This window comes from Suricata suricatta, chromosome 14 (genome assembly GCF_006229205.1).
Source record: "Suricata suricatta isolate VVHF042 chromosome 14, meerkat_22Aug2017_6uvM2_HiC, whole genome shotgun sequence".
In the NCBI taxonomy this organism is placed as follows: Eukaryota; Metazoa; Chordata; class Mammalia; order Carnivora; family Herpestidae; genus Suricata; species Suricata suricatta.
Window position 1 is genome coordinate 49,125,352 of NC_043713.1, and position 14,694 is coordinate 49,140,045.

Below are 14,694 nucleotides of genomic sequence, written 5' to 3' on the forward strand. Positions count from 1 at the left end.
TAGTTGTTACTTAACCTTCTAATTTCTGTATAAGTCTAATTACTTGAAATAGAAGTTGGGGTTTTGATTTTTTTACTTTGCTTTTCTGTTTGGAGTGTCATTGTTACTACTGTATTGTAAATGATGGAAAATAATTGCATGTTAAAAAATAAATTGTGTTATATTCAAAAAAACAAACAAAAATAAACTCAAAATAAAATTTAAAAAACCTAAAAAAAAATAAAATAAAATTGGAAAATATGTTTATCAATGGCAACCCAAAACTATTTATTTCTGATGGCTTCTTCCAGTGATAGACCCAGATGATGTCCTCTTTTTCCTAAGTCTTTAGTTCAACTTCCTTATCATCATTCCATTCCTAACTCACTCAAAGTCAAATGTTTTGAATATAATCTGCATGCCACTCCATTCACTGATTCATCTTATGTGTGTGTTTAACACTGACTTAAGTGGCACTGCTAAGTGCCAGACCTCGGCAGCTCTTCAGAGCTGAGACATACAAATGCATGCTCACAGGAAAAATGAAAAAATGAGAAACATACAAGCTGAATTGTATCTTTCCTGAATTTACTCTTTAGAGATAGCTACTGTTACCTATATGTTCCATATCTTTAAAAAGAAATCCACTGATATGTGCACGTGCACTCACATATAGTCTATGCTTTACAGTCTAAGCATGTACCTATGGAAGTGTTGGGGGTATATGTGTGTCCATGCACAATTTTACATACGGTTTTCATGAACTTAAAAAGTACATATTATTGAAAATTATAAGAAACGTTCTTTTTAAATTCTCACTCTGATCTTTTTGTTTATACACATTTTTCAGAGTTTGCAGAAAGAAGACACTACTGGACTCACAGCCAACAAGCCGAGAGGCTTTGCTCCGTAAATATTCTTCTCATTCAGTGATTCAAAAAATATTTTTTGGGCCTGGACCATCTTCCAAACACTGTACAACTAGGAGTACAAAGATGAAGATGTAGTCTTAGCCTCAAGTCCAGAACACACAGAATTAAAATGAACATGTGTACTATTTTTCCAAATAAAGTTCTTATTTTTTAAGAAAATAACCTCAAAAATCCTTTTGGATTTAAAGAATTAAAATTATTTAAGGATTTAAAGTTATTCTCTAATTGTATCAACTGTCAGGTGTTATGATAGTTGTTCAAATGTTAGCTTGCCCAGGTGACAAGATATGATGACTCAATATTAGTGCAGGTCTCTCTGGAAGAGCTTTGGGAAGTAACGGTGCAGAAACTTCAAGTTTCATCTCATACTGGCTACACATGCATGGGCTGGCCTGATAGCAAGGATGGTTTAGGAGCACCCTGTTTTTCACTTGTTTATAATTGAGTTCGCTGATGTGGTCCCTGATACAGGGACATGGGAAGAAGTGACCCAGAAACCTGTCTCTCCTCCCCAGGCGACAATCATGCAGGTTGAGAGAGCTAAAGGGTTTATTTGATTTCTTGCTCCTCTTTCCTACTAGGAAGGAAAATAAAGTGATTTTGGAATGCGCTAAGATGGGATTTCATAGCTGCCACTAAACTCAGTTTTAAGAACAACATCTAGTGAGAGAAGAAATTACACAACTAATGATCATTTTTCTATGTAGAGTGAAAGCCCAGTTATAAATTACATCAAGTACTTAAATCATGGCATGACCTACAAGTGACCTTTTGCCTTCTGTCAGTCCAGCCAGCCTGGTGACTCCCTCCAACCTCACCCTGGATGCTGCATTACAGCCAGGATGGAGGATGCAGGGGGCTTACAAACCCCCAGGCCCATCTCGGTCCCAGCCCTCTGCTCACATTAACACTAAGCAGTATATAATTTAGAAAAGGGGAAATGCGATCATAGCTTTTGCCCCCACACTGCTATGACATTCCAGGCTTTTATGTTCAGGAAGCTCCATGTTGATCTTGGCGTCCCCATGGGTTAAAAATCTTGTTTAAATGTTGCAGCCTTAGAATAGTCTTTGAGGTTTTTCTATGTTGTTTTATAAAAGGCTTCTGCCTGATTATTTACAGATGCTGTCTCTGAGAAAGCTGAAAATAGTCTCACTATGAAAGCTGAAGTTTGGACTCAGGCCTCCCTTACTATTTTATGGTGAACAGTTCAATAGCACTCAACGGTTGGGCTGGTCAACTGGCTTTTAAATGGGGTTTCTGTCAGTGTCTCCAGCGTTGAGGTTTCTGTTGACTTGACCTCGGCCTGTCAAAGAAGTCATTCATCAGTGCACTCATTCAACAAATATTTGCTGAGCCCTACTACGTGGCAGGTATTATGCTAGGGGCTGGGGACACAGGAATGAAGACCAAGGCTCTGCCTTTGAAGAGCTCAGACTAAGGAGAAGAAGTAAGTGTGATAAATGCTGTCTCAAATGCTGGGGTCCCCTCACAGGGCGGAGGGGAGGGGAGGGGAGGGGAGGGGAGGGGAGGGGAGGGGAGGTAAACAGGGAGGCCAGCTCAGTTACTCAATCTCTCTCCCACCTTCACCGAGCTCTATTAGTCACAATAGACAAGGTAGGACAATCAGGTGTGGTTCCCTTGTCTCAGTTTTTCCCTTCTTCATATATGAATCAAGCCTCTGCCTCAGGAAGTGGGGGGCAGGGCACATGATTCTGTAATATTTCAGATTAAGAGAGACCCAATCTTGTTCTTCAAAATCCCTGGAGAATAACTTGGTAGAACCTTCATAAATGTGTCCATAGCATTCACTGTCTTAGGCAGACAGCTCTTCAGTCTCCATAACCATAACCCTTGAGCTGAAGTCACTCTCTTCTGCACTAGGCATGATGGAAAGACTGCCTCTGTGGAAGCATCTGCCCATACTTAGAGTCCTGCCGTGGCCTGCTCCTTTCCAGGCTAAGCAGTCAGGCCCCTCCCACCAGAGCTCACTCACCTACTCTCAATGCTTTCAGTGTCAGGTCCTGGACTCACTCCAAACCCTCCTTATCCCTTCTCAATTACAAAACCCAGAACTGGGCCAGGAAAGGAGTGTGCTGGGCCAAACACTTTCCTTCCCAATTCCTACAAATTCCTGAGAGTCTCCACAGGCTGGTTAAATGAATCTCTTTTTACAGGATAACCAGGGGAGACTCTGAGACGACAGCGCTGGGGGAAGAGGTTGAGGAGAGTAAAATACCATCCTTACAGGTTTAATTAGGGACACATGGCCCCCATGGTCATCAACATTACCACTTCTGGCATCATGAACTTCTCTCTGGAGCCATCAAGACATGTGGGTGAATATCGGAAAGGTGCTTTTGGATCAACAGTAGTGCTGTAAATCACTGTTACTGAGTTAAAGTCTTCTCCATGTGATTTACAACTTGCAGTAATAATGACCCGGTGATTTAAGAACTCATCACTCCATCTCTTATACTATAGTCTCCTCTTAAAGAAAAATGAACCAAATCTAAACTGAGAGCAATATCACGTCCTATCTTTCTACAGCATTTTTTCTTTCCCAAAGTACTTTCCCACACATAACTTCATCTAATTCTCACCATAGCTTTGTGTAATGAATCTTAAACACACTAACTTACAGCTAAGGAAAGAGGCACAGAGGTGTTGTGTGACTTGCTCAGGATCATACAGAAAGTATCAGAGGTTGTGCTGAAATGCAGGTTGGCCTCACCTGTCTCTTTTGTACTCTACTATTTGCAAAATATATCACAGCTTATATGACAAATTTTTATATCTATTATCTTATTGGTCCTCAAAACATTTCTAGGATGCAAATAAGGAACTAGCTATAAGAAAAAACCATGCAGAAAATAATTGTGAAAACTTCTGAAATGGATCAGAATGATTGACAGGTGTTATCAGCAGAAAACTAGGCATTGTGTAGTGCAGTCTTCCAGGTTACCTGATTCTATGAGGTCTTGCACATTTTGTGGTCCTTGAGCTACTTTATAACTTGTAAGTTACAGATAACTGAGAGGAATGGAATCATTCTTGCCCGTAGACATTCATATGAATGCTGTCCACTGGAAGTGCAACGATTCCCTCTCTCTGTGGAAGAAGCCAGTTTTGCACGTACTAACCCAATTCACTTCAACATTCCTGATTGCCTATGTGTGCTCTTGCCTTTTGGCTTCTCCTTTGAACTGGTTGTAATAATTTACTGACTTTCTCATTAATGGATGAGTTAAATAAATCCTTCACACGTTTATTTGATATCTGAATGAGAGTCATCATTTACCCTTTTTATAATAAGCACCCTTTTACAAGAGCTAACACTCGTTAAGCACTTACTAGAAGCCTTACTAAGGCCTTTACATACACTGAATTCTCACATCCATCAGAAAGCAGGCACTCATAATCTCCATGTTCTACACGAGAAGACAGAGGTTCAGAAAGATTCCATAACTTGCTCAAGGCCCCACAGTCACTAAAAGAGGGAATCACTTCTCTCTGAGGCCACTGCTATGGATTTTTCTTGGGGGTAAACAGTGTCTAGAACTAAATAGGGCAGGAAGGTCCTCAACAGGGATGAACACGTGAGTTCCTCTGGAGCAACTGTGCGTGGTGGTCTGCAGTTCATGCACCGTGAAGTTAAAGTCATTCTCATTCTGGTTGTTGATCAACAGCCTACTGATAGACAATTTGGGGTATACTGTCTGTCTCCCATGCAGCATGAGTTGAAGGATGGTAGTGTCCTAGATACAGCCAGCACTGGCCCCATAGTTAGAACAGGTGCATTCTTGCGCTGGCTCAGCTTCTGAAAAGCAGTGTTCTCTAAGACACAATTTTTCTGGTTAGTCTAAAGTAAGGAAGATCAGATGGACAGACAGTCAAGTAGGACGACAAATTCAGCTATGCCCACAATACTAACAAAGACAATGTGCATGGAGCAATGTATGTGGTCCCTGTCCTTCCAGTAATTAAATCTGGGCCTAGGGGAGGGGAAAATCCTCATTTAAAAACTAGTAAAGAAGCAAGAATTGCAGGTCATCCAGTACACACAGGTGGACGCATTCTACATTTTCCCCCCAGTGGCAGAACTGTCCTGGGCGATCCCCACAAGGTTGAGCCCTTTGGAAGCCTCTTCAGTGGATCTCTGGGGAGTGACTCAGGGATGCAGCCCTCTCGGAAGAAAAGTGAAACTCTATGGCTGGGACTAACAAGACTGCAGCTTATCTATGTAATTACTAATCTCTAGAAGAAAAAGATCTTTTCTTATTCACCTTTGTGTCTGTCCAGTGATTGACACAGCTTATAACTAATCTTCAAATGTACACTGAATATAATTGAAGATAAGTCCATAGCTAGTTTGATAATTAATGCAACAGACATTTATTGGACATCTACCACATGCTTGGCATCATCCCAAATTAAGGAGATTCCAAGTCCACGGCCCCACGTTCATGGTCAGATGGGATATGCTCCATGGATTCCATTCCCCTCTCTGGCTGTCTTTGGGAAGTATTATTTTCCGCTTTCAAACTATAGTCTTTTAAGAGCGCACAATTCTACACAAATTTTGCCCTTATGGAGGACCTACTTAATGATATTTTTCTGGAGCACCTGGGTGGCTCAGTTGGTTAAGCATCCGACTCTTGGTTTCAGCTCAGGTCTTAATCTCACGGGTTGTGAGTTCAAGCCCTGCATGGAGCTCCGCAAGATGACAGTGCAGAGCCTACTTGGATTCTCTCTCCTTCCCTCTCTGCCCCTTTCTTACTCATACACACGCACACACACACACACACACACACACACACACACTCTCTCTCTCTCTCTCTCTCTCTCAAAACAAACGAAAAACTTAAAAAAAAAAGTAATGACATCTTTCCAACAAATGCTGACCATCTGTCATGGGTTATGCCATGTGCTATGTGCTGGATTAAAATGGAGAAAGTCTTTCCTCCCACAGAGTTTATGTTCATTTTAAGGTGAGACAGTGGTGGGAGGAAACAGATGAAGCTAAAGGAACTTTTTAAAAGGCATCCAAATTATAAAGAGAGAAGTACAATTACCTCTATTTGCAAACGAAATGATACCATATATAGAAAACCTCTGGGGTGCCTATTTGGCTCAGTCGGTTAAGTGATCTCACAGTTCCTGGGTTCAGGTCCCGCCCGCCTGTGTCAGACTCTGTGCTGACACCTTACAGCCTGGAGACTGCTTCAGATTCTGTTTCTCCCTCTCTCTCTGCTCCTCCTCTGCTTCTCTCTCTCAAAAATAAACATTAAAAAAATAGTAAAATGGAAACCCTAAAGACCACACCAAAAAAATGGTTAGAACTAATCAACAAGTTTAGTAGTTGCAGGATATAAAAATCAATAAACAAAAATCAGTTGCATTTCTATATATTAACAATGAACTATCAGAAAAAAAAATTAAGAAAACAATCCCATTTAAAATTGCATCAAAAATAGTAAAATAACCTGCGAATAAATCTAACCAAGGAGGTGAAAGACCTGTACACTGAAAACTATAAGACATTTATGAAAAACTGAAGATGACACAAATAAATAATCTGTGTTAACGGATTGAAAGAATATTGTTAAAATATCTATACTACCCAAAGCAATCTAAAGAGTCCCAGCCAATCCCCATCAAAGTTCCAATGGCATTTTCACAGAAACAGAGCAAACAATACTAAAATTTGTATGGAACCACAAAAACCCCTGATTGCTAAAGCAATCTTTATAAAGAACAACACAGCTGGAGGCAGCAGGCTCCCTGATTTCAAACTATGTTATGAAGTTATGGTGTTCAAAATGTATGGTATTAGTATAAAAATACCAACATGGATCAGTGGAATAGATTAGAGGGTCTAGAAATAGGCCTGCAATGATATGATCAATTAGTTTATGACAAAGGAGCCAAAAATGGCCTCAGGAAAATTGGACAGTCACATGCAAAAGAATGAAACTGAACGTCTATCTGACACCATATACAAAATCAACTCAATTTGGATTAAAGACTTGAACATAAGACCTGAAGCCATAAAACCCTTAGGAGAAAACATAGAGCATAAGCTCCTTCACTGGTCTTAGCAATGATTTTGGGATTTGACACGGAAAGCAGAGGCAAGAAAAACAAGAATGAGTAAGTAGGACTACTTTAAACTAAAACTTCTGCACGGCAAAGAAAATCATCAACAAAATGAAAAGGACGATGGAATTGGAGAAAATATTTTTAATTGGGTTATTTGGGTGTTTTGCTATTGAGTTGGATGAGTTCCTTGTGTATTCTGGGTATTAGTCCTTTACTGGATGTGTGGTTCGCAAACTTTACACTAAGAAACTTTAAAAACTTGCTAGAAATCTTGTCTTGAGTTTCAGAAATAAAATAAAAGAATAACCTAAGCAATAAAAATTCACACTTTTTATATCTCTTCAGATCAAGTTAAATGATGGCAAAGAAGATTGATTTTCATATGATTATAGTAGTTTCCGTTTTCAGAGAATACAGAAATCCAATCTTTTTGTTAAAAATGGTTAAAAATAATTGGTTATTTCAAGTTACTCATTGGGTAACTGACTAAATGATCAGAACAGATGCCATGGATTGCTCGGCAATCTATTATAACGGCTAAAAGAGTGACTGATTAGAAATTATATCCAATTGATACATATAGACATATGCCTATGGGAGCTCATTTAAAAGGAATTACTTTAAATAACATATTATTCCCATAATGAATCAGCATTGCATTTAATTAGGTAAACACTCTATTTTTTTAGACTTAAATTAAAAATTATAAGCCAATATAATTTGGGAGAATAATAATTAAGACACCAAACTATATATAATGACTTTCCATTAAGATTACATTAGCTTAATGTTTTTCTCCCTCTGGATTAAATTACATCAGGTCAAAATGAACTTGCCCTGGAGCAAATTTTCTAAGGAATAAATGTAACATTTACTAGAAAACACAAACACAGAAAAGGAATTTTTTAAGATATTTTTTAGCCAGATGGAAGGCTTTACTTTATAAATGTAAAAGGTCATAAAAGCCTGCTTTTGGGGGCAATCATAATTTTTTTAATAGGCCAGAGTGAATATTCTTAACATACAAGTGTGATTTTTAATTCTTTAAAATACAGTGGGGAGTAATCTTTCCTTAAAAGTAAGAAGGAAAATCCCTGTGAGATTATGAAGCCATAGAATCTGAGACTAAAATTTGCTCCCATCAAGACACTGTTAGTTAGCCATCTGCTTCATGTATGTGTTTTCTTAATGAAAGTATTTTGTCTCCCACTAGTAAGAATGCTGATTTCAAAGTATTTACACTATTGTTAGAACAATGCGAGCCGCAGGATACAACCTCTATACTGGGCAGATTTGCTAGTAAACAACACAAGCTATTTTCTTAAGCAATTCATTACCAACACAAGCTAGCAAAGAATATGCACCAGAATGAAAGGGAAGGTTGGGCTGCGTGATAGTAGATGTCAAGTAGATAGGAAATGTCTGATTCCAGGCCAATATGAATAATGAAATCTCAGTGAACAACCAAATAGGGAGAAGCCCTACAATCCATGAGAGATTTCCCACCACCTTATCTACTGAATACTCTTTATTTGCTAACCCTTATTGCCCTTATTTTCTTTAGTGAGATGATTCTTTTAATTATACTCTGTAGACAAGAAATGTTTATCAATGTATAACAAGTTATACATTTATAAATAAATTTATGAATTCATAAAGGACTATTGTTTCCCTCCCACAAGAAAATGATAAACTATGCAAATCTTTTATTTAAAATGAAGTGATAAATTATAACTAATGTATAATTATAATAATGGTACTAAATTTAGATATGGAAATTACCCTCAAACCTTTCCTTTCTGTTATGCTTCTGGCTGAGAATGGAAGAAGTGATGGAGGCTTAAAGTAATTGAAAAATACTTCACGTGGTTTCTTGTGACTGTGAGTGTAGGGCAAAGTCTTTTTCTCTAGAGGCCAAAGATAAGGTAAAATGTCTCTGATTTGACACCAGAATCTATCTGCTGCTCTGCTAACCAGGCCTTGAGTATTGCCATAAACCTTTGATGGAGGGTTCCCTAGGATGAGGTTGCAAATGGCAATTCTTGCCATCTTGATGTTCTGGAAAGAGCAAAGGATGTAAACCTTCACATCAGCCAAAATTATCCATGTCACATTCTCTATGGTGAATTCAGGCTCTTCCTCCTTTGCAGCGATTCTGTCTATTGCCCCACACATGTGGTCTCCCTTTAGGGGCTTCACATCTATAATTTCAAAAGACTCTAGTAGAAGGTCACCCAACCTAATGAGGGCAAGTGTGTCCTCTACCTGAAACCCAAGAGGAAGGCTTTCACAAAATCAGCTGCTTTTGTCAAAATACTAATGTCCTTGGTTTCTTTACAAGTCCTGATTTTCACATTCCTGAATTTCAAGGTAAAGCATATCTGAAGTAGCAAATGTTCTACAATAGGAGTGAATCTCTTCATCTAGTTCTCTTTTAATGGCATATATCTGTTATCTGGGACTGGAATTTTCTTTGTTTCTTCTTCCCATCTAGGAATCCATGGCTGGCGATGAATGGGAAACAGGGCCTCTCTGTGGCCGGGCCTCTGCCTGCCTTGTCCATGCTGCTGCTGTTGCCCTGGGTCTGCAGGCCATTCTGGTGGGTGACCTGATGAAGCTGTCCTTGGCCCCCGCGCTCTGTGCCTCCATCCTTGTTTCCATCCCCCCGAATCTCCAGTCCCAACGTGTGCTTCTGGCTCCAATGCGTGAGCGCTGCCCTTACTGCCCCTATTTTAATTCATAGCTCTTATCACTGCCTGGCATTACAGTTTTATTGTTTATTAGTTTACTCCCTGTCTCTCCCAGCAGGATGTAAATTGTCTCAGGGCTGGGCTCTGGTTCGCTCACTGCTGCATCTCCAGCTCCTAGATCAGGACCTGGCACGTGGAAGTGGCTCAATAAATAAATCCTTTGCAGAACTGTAGACTCTGTATGTAGATAACTTTGCTTATTAATTAGCCCTATTTTAAAAACTTTTATTTCTCCAGAGCTCTTTCCTAATTGCCGAATTATTTACTAGAGAATAAATTATTTATAGCACATTTGAAAGATAATGTTCTTTCACCTACATGTTACATTTGAAACTCACAGTGAATTAAAAACCTCTAAGGTTTTATTTGTACAACAAAACTGCTAGGAATATGAGAATAAATGGACTAAGGTAAATTTATTAATGTGAGTATATGAAAAGTAGAAATTTAAGTTTTTTTTAATTTATAACTTGTTTAAATTAAAAAAAAATTTTAAATAGTTGACTTAAATTATTTTCAACCTACCTTCATATCACCACAAAAAACAATTACTGTATAGACATAAATCCAACTGAAGATCTGAATATTCTAGGGGCATCTGGATGGCTTAGTTGGTTAAACATCCGACATCAGCTCAGGTCATGATCTTATGGTTCACTGAGTTTGAGCCCTCTGCCAGGCTCTGTGCTGACAGCTCGGAGCGTGGAGCCTGGAGCCTGCTTCAGATTCTCTGTCTCTGTCTCTCTCTCTGCCCTTCCCCTGATTGTGTTCTCTTTCTCTAAACAGACAAATAAACAAACATTAGGAAAAAAGAAGTGAATATTCTAAAAAGAGGGAAAACTATTATGTGAAGTCATCATCATGTGAAAGGTTTTTGGACCCAAAATGGAGAAAAAGTAATAAAACTAGTTTCCCTAGGGGTACCTGGTGGCTCACTTGGTTAAGCATCTGACTCTTAATTTTGGCCCAGGTCACGATCTTGGGATTGTGAGATAGAGCCCCATGATGGGCTCTGTGCTGAGCAGGGATCCTGCTTGGGATTCTCTCCTCTGCCCCTCCTCCTCCCCTGTTCCTGTATACTCTCTCCCTCCCTTTCTCTCTCTCAAAACAAACAAAAAACCACTAGTTTTCCTGACAAGTGTTTTGTTAAAAGGACCAAAATTTTAAAAAGACAGAATGATCCCAATGATCCCCCTCATCATCTTTGCATGTAAATGTCTGTCCACTCTGTATTTAAGTGGCAACATACAGGAACCATGATCACATCATGTGGCCTCTTTTTTTTTTTTTCTTTTAATTTTTTGAGAGACAGAGAGAGACAGTGCAAGCAGGGGAGGGTCAGAGAGAGAGGGAGACACAGAATCGGAAGCAGGTTCCAGGCTCTGTGCTAGCTGTCAGCACAGAGCCCAATGCGGGGCTCGAACCCACAAACTGTGAGATCATGACCTGAGTCAAAGCCGGATGCTTAACCGACTGAGCCACCCAGGAGCCCCTCATGTGGCCTCTTACAGGTAGTAAAACTTACCTTGACTGGCTTACTATGTGGAATTTGCATTCAGCACTTTGTACTCTGCATCTTGTCTTATACTGACGATTCTTCAGGACAAGAATCATGCCTTATTCATGTCTATTTCTTGAGGCACTTTGGAGAGTGCCTGGTACACAGTTGGTGTTCAATAAAATCATGACTGAATGAATGAATGAATGAATGACCCATGGAATGTGGAGGAGGAAGGGGAGAGTAAAGGACCACTAAGGAGTCTAGCTTGGGTAAATTGATGAAAGTGGGAACTCATGAGGAGGAGTACACTGGGAACAAGTTAATGTGTTTGACTTTGGATGTGTTGAGTTTGAAGTGCAACTGCATCTCTGGTTGGGGTATCCAGTGAGTAACTGGGAAAACTTGGCCACAGCTCAGGAAAAGTACCAGAGCACTTTCTCTGACATTTATTGGTTCTTGGTTCCTTCCAACATATGGGGGGTATGCTAGAAAAACAGCAGCAACAGTAGTAGTGATAATGATGATAAATGTTAACACTTAATGAACCACTGCCATGTACCAAGCATTGCACTAAGAGTTCATATATATGATTTTATCTAACTGTTACAGAAACCCAACGAGGTATATGCCAGTTTTTTTAATTTTTTTAATGTTTTTTTAAATTTATTTTTGATAGACAGAGAGAAACAGCACCAGCAGGGGAGGGTCAGTGAGAGAGGGAGACACAGAATCTGAAGCAGGCTCCAGGCTCCGAGCTAGCGGTCAGCACAGAGCCTGATGCGAGGCTCAAACCCACGAACCGTGAGATCAAGACCTGGGCTGAAGCCGGACGCTTAACCGACTGAGCCACCCAGGCGCCCCCATGCCAGTTTTATTAAGTAGGGAGGTTAAATAGCTTATCTGTGGTCTCTCACAAGCCTATTCTCTTAATTATTTCATGAAAATCCAAACCAACCCCAAGAAACCTTGAAGAGTATATAAGGAGAGTATTGACATCCTGAACTCTACGTATCTTTTCTTTTTGTTCTTCTACATGCAGTTCTGGAACTGTTTCCACAATGAACCTGGGCTTGATTATGTCCATTCACTAACCTCATTAATTTATTCATTCATTTACTAACAAGTATTTATTCAGTTCCAGATACTATGTTAAGTGCTTGCACCTACATTAAAACAAGAACTAAAGTAATGTTATCACTAACAACAAAAATAATAATAGTAGGATACTATGTAACACAGTAAAAGAAGCAACAGATGATGTGGACACTCCTACTACAAAAGGACTCTGGGTGTCCAGGAACCCACACTCAGTTCAGTTACTACTAATCTGACTAGGAAATCTCATTTAGTCTGGCTGGGTCTCAGACTCCTTATATAGAAGCGAAGGGGTAAAATTATACCCAGTTCTGCTATATTGCCAATTTGAAACTAAACATTCTTTCCAAACCATTTGACATATTAGAAAACAATTTGAGTATAACATGAATTTCAATTTCTTGCTAATGCACAACTTCTGTGACAAACGCTAAGTGAATGCAGAGAAGTTCATCCAGCTGAACTGAGCCATACAAGAATATACAAAAATGCATGGTGTACGCGCGCATACACACACACCTACTTTAAACACCTCTCAGCTACCTCAGTTCATCGTGTGTTGTGAGCCATGCCCATCCACATCTGGTCTTAGAACTTCCCATCTGATATCAGATAACCTTCCTTCCACCCTTTTACAAAAATTCACAAGCTACAACCCTTTCAGGATCTACCTCCTCAAGCAAGCTTTTCAACATAAAGTGCCATGTTTACTGTAGTATTTATATACTTAACATATGTTTCTTTAACATGTATGAAACTGTGCTTATCTTTTTATAGAATCTTACCTTTTTAAAAAATATATATATATGTCACTGGTGAAGTCTTTGACTGTTGTGCCCCTTACCCTACATTTCCCATTTAGCCTGTGGTTTTTATCACATGATTTTGCATAGTGCAGTGATTTTTAGGAAGGCAATATGTTGCACGATAGCAGAACTGATTGTACTCATATCATGCTCAAATTTAATGTTCAGTTCTGCGTAACTTCACTATGTCATTCCTAGATTGAATGTCTACCTTTGATAGTCCTTTAAACAAATCTTAATTAACATGCTGAGTCACATTGACAGGCAGCTGAAAATAAAAAGCAGAATTTATTTAAGCCTGAACTTGTTTTTTCCCCCTATAAGGGAAAAAAAGGCCAAGTCATATCATTTAAATGACCACACATTTGCTGTCCATTTTGCTACTCCTTCAGGAAAAGCACCTACTTCCTTGCAATTGAAAATTCAGTACTTTAGAAAGGCTAGCCCTCAGTTTCCTCCACAACCATGGATGATTGGGGCTTCATTTAAGGCAGGACTGGTATGGGCCCAAGAAACCTAAAATAGCCTGAATATTACTGGAGTGCAGCTGCCAGGTTTTTCTCTGAAACTCCTATGGTAACTGAACAACTGGTTTCCTACAAGATTCTGGCATCCCCAAGAGGCCCTGAAGTAAAGTTATTGCTCAGCTCAGAAGCCGATCAGCTCTAGGAGTCACCACTTACAGAAGACAAGAGAAGGTTATAGAGGCCTGCTCTGATCACCACCTCCTAAATCCAGGTCTGCCCTGTTTATTAAAAGGCTGGATTTGTTCATTTTAGCCACTCTGACTGGTGTGAGGTGGTATCTCAGTGTGGTTTTGATTTGTGTTTCCCTGATGATGAGTGATGTTGGGCATCATTTCATGTGCCTGTATGGATGCTGGCGAGGGTGTGGAGAGACGGGCACCCTCCTACACTGTTGGTGGCAATGTAAACTGGTGCAGCCGCTCTGGAAAACAGTGTGGAGGTTCCTCAAAAAACTATCCATAGAATTCCCTTATGGCCCAGCAATAGCCCTGCTAGGGATTTACCCAAGAGATACAGAAGAGCTGATGCATAGAGACACATGTACCCCAAAGTTCATAGCAGCAATGTCAACAATAGCCAAAACATGGAAAAAACCTAAATGTCCATCACCTGATGAGTGGATCAAGAAGATGTGGTATATATACACAATGGAGTACTACATGGCAATGAGAAAGAATGACATCTGGCCATTTGTAGGAAAGTGGATGGACCTTGAGGGTGTCATGCTAAGCGAAATAAGTCAGGCAGAGGAGGACAGAAACCATGTTTGCACTCATAGGTCTAACAGGAAATTTTCAGAATGATCTAGCTTCAAGAAAAGCAAGAGTGAGTAGTGCTTAAGAAAAATTGATTCAGTATCTAATGGATAGTTGATACCTGTCACAACACAGCACTTGATATACTGTTAAGTGAAACTGCAATACAATCTAAGATTATTTTGGGAGTGTTTGCTGTATAATTGGATTTAATGAAATGTTTAGAGGTGCAGTAGGCATGACTTTG

General features: G+C 39.6%; 1 protein-coding gene and 1 pseudogene across 2 annotated transcripts in view; both read right to left on the reverse strand.

The window, feature by feature from the left end:
• COLEC12 (collectin subfamily member 12) overlaps positions 1-14,694 on the reverse strand; it is a 189,151-nt gene that overhangs the window by 107,888 nt on the left and 66,569 nt on the right. The window lies entirely within an intron of this gene.
• Positions 8,983-9,674, reverse strand: LOC115278219 (annotated as a pseudogene).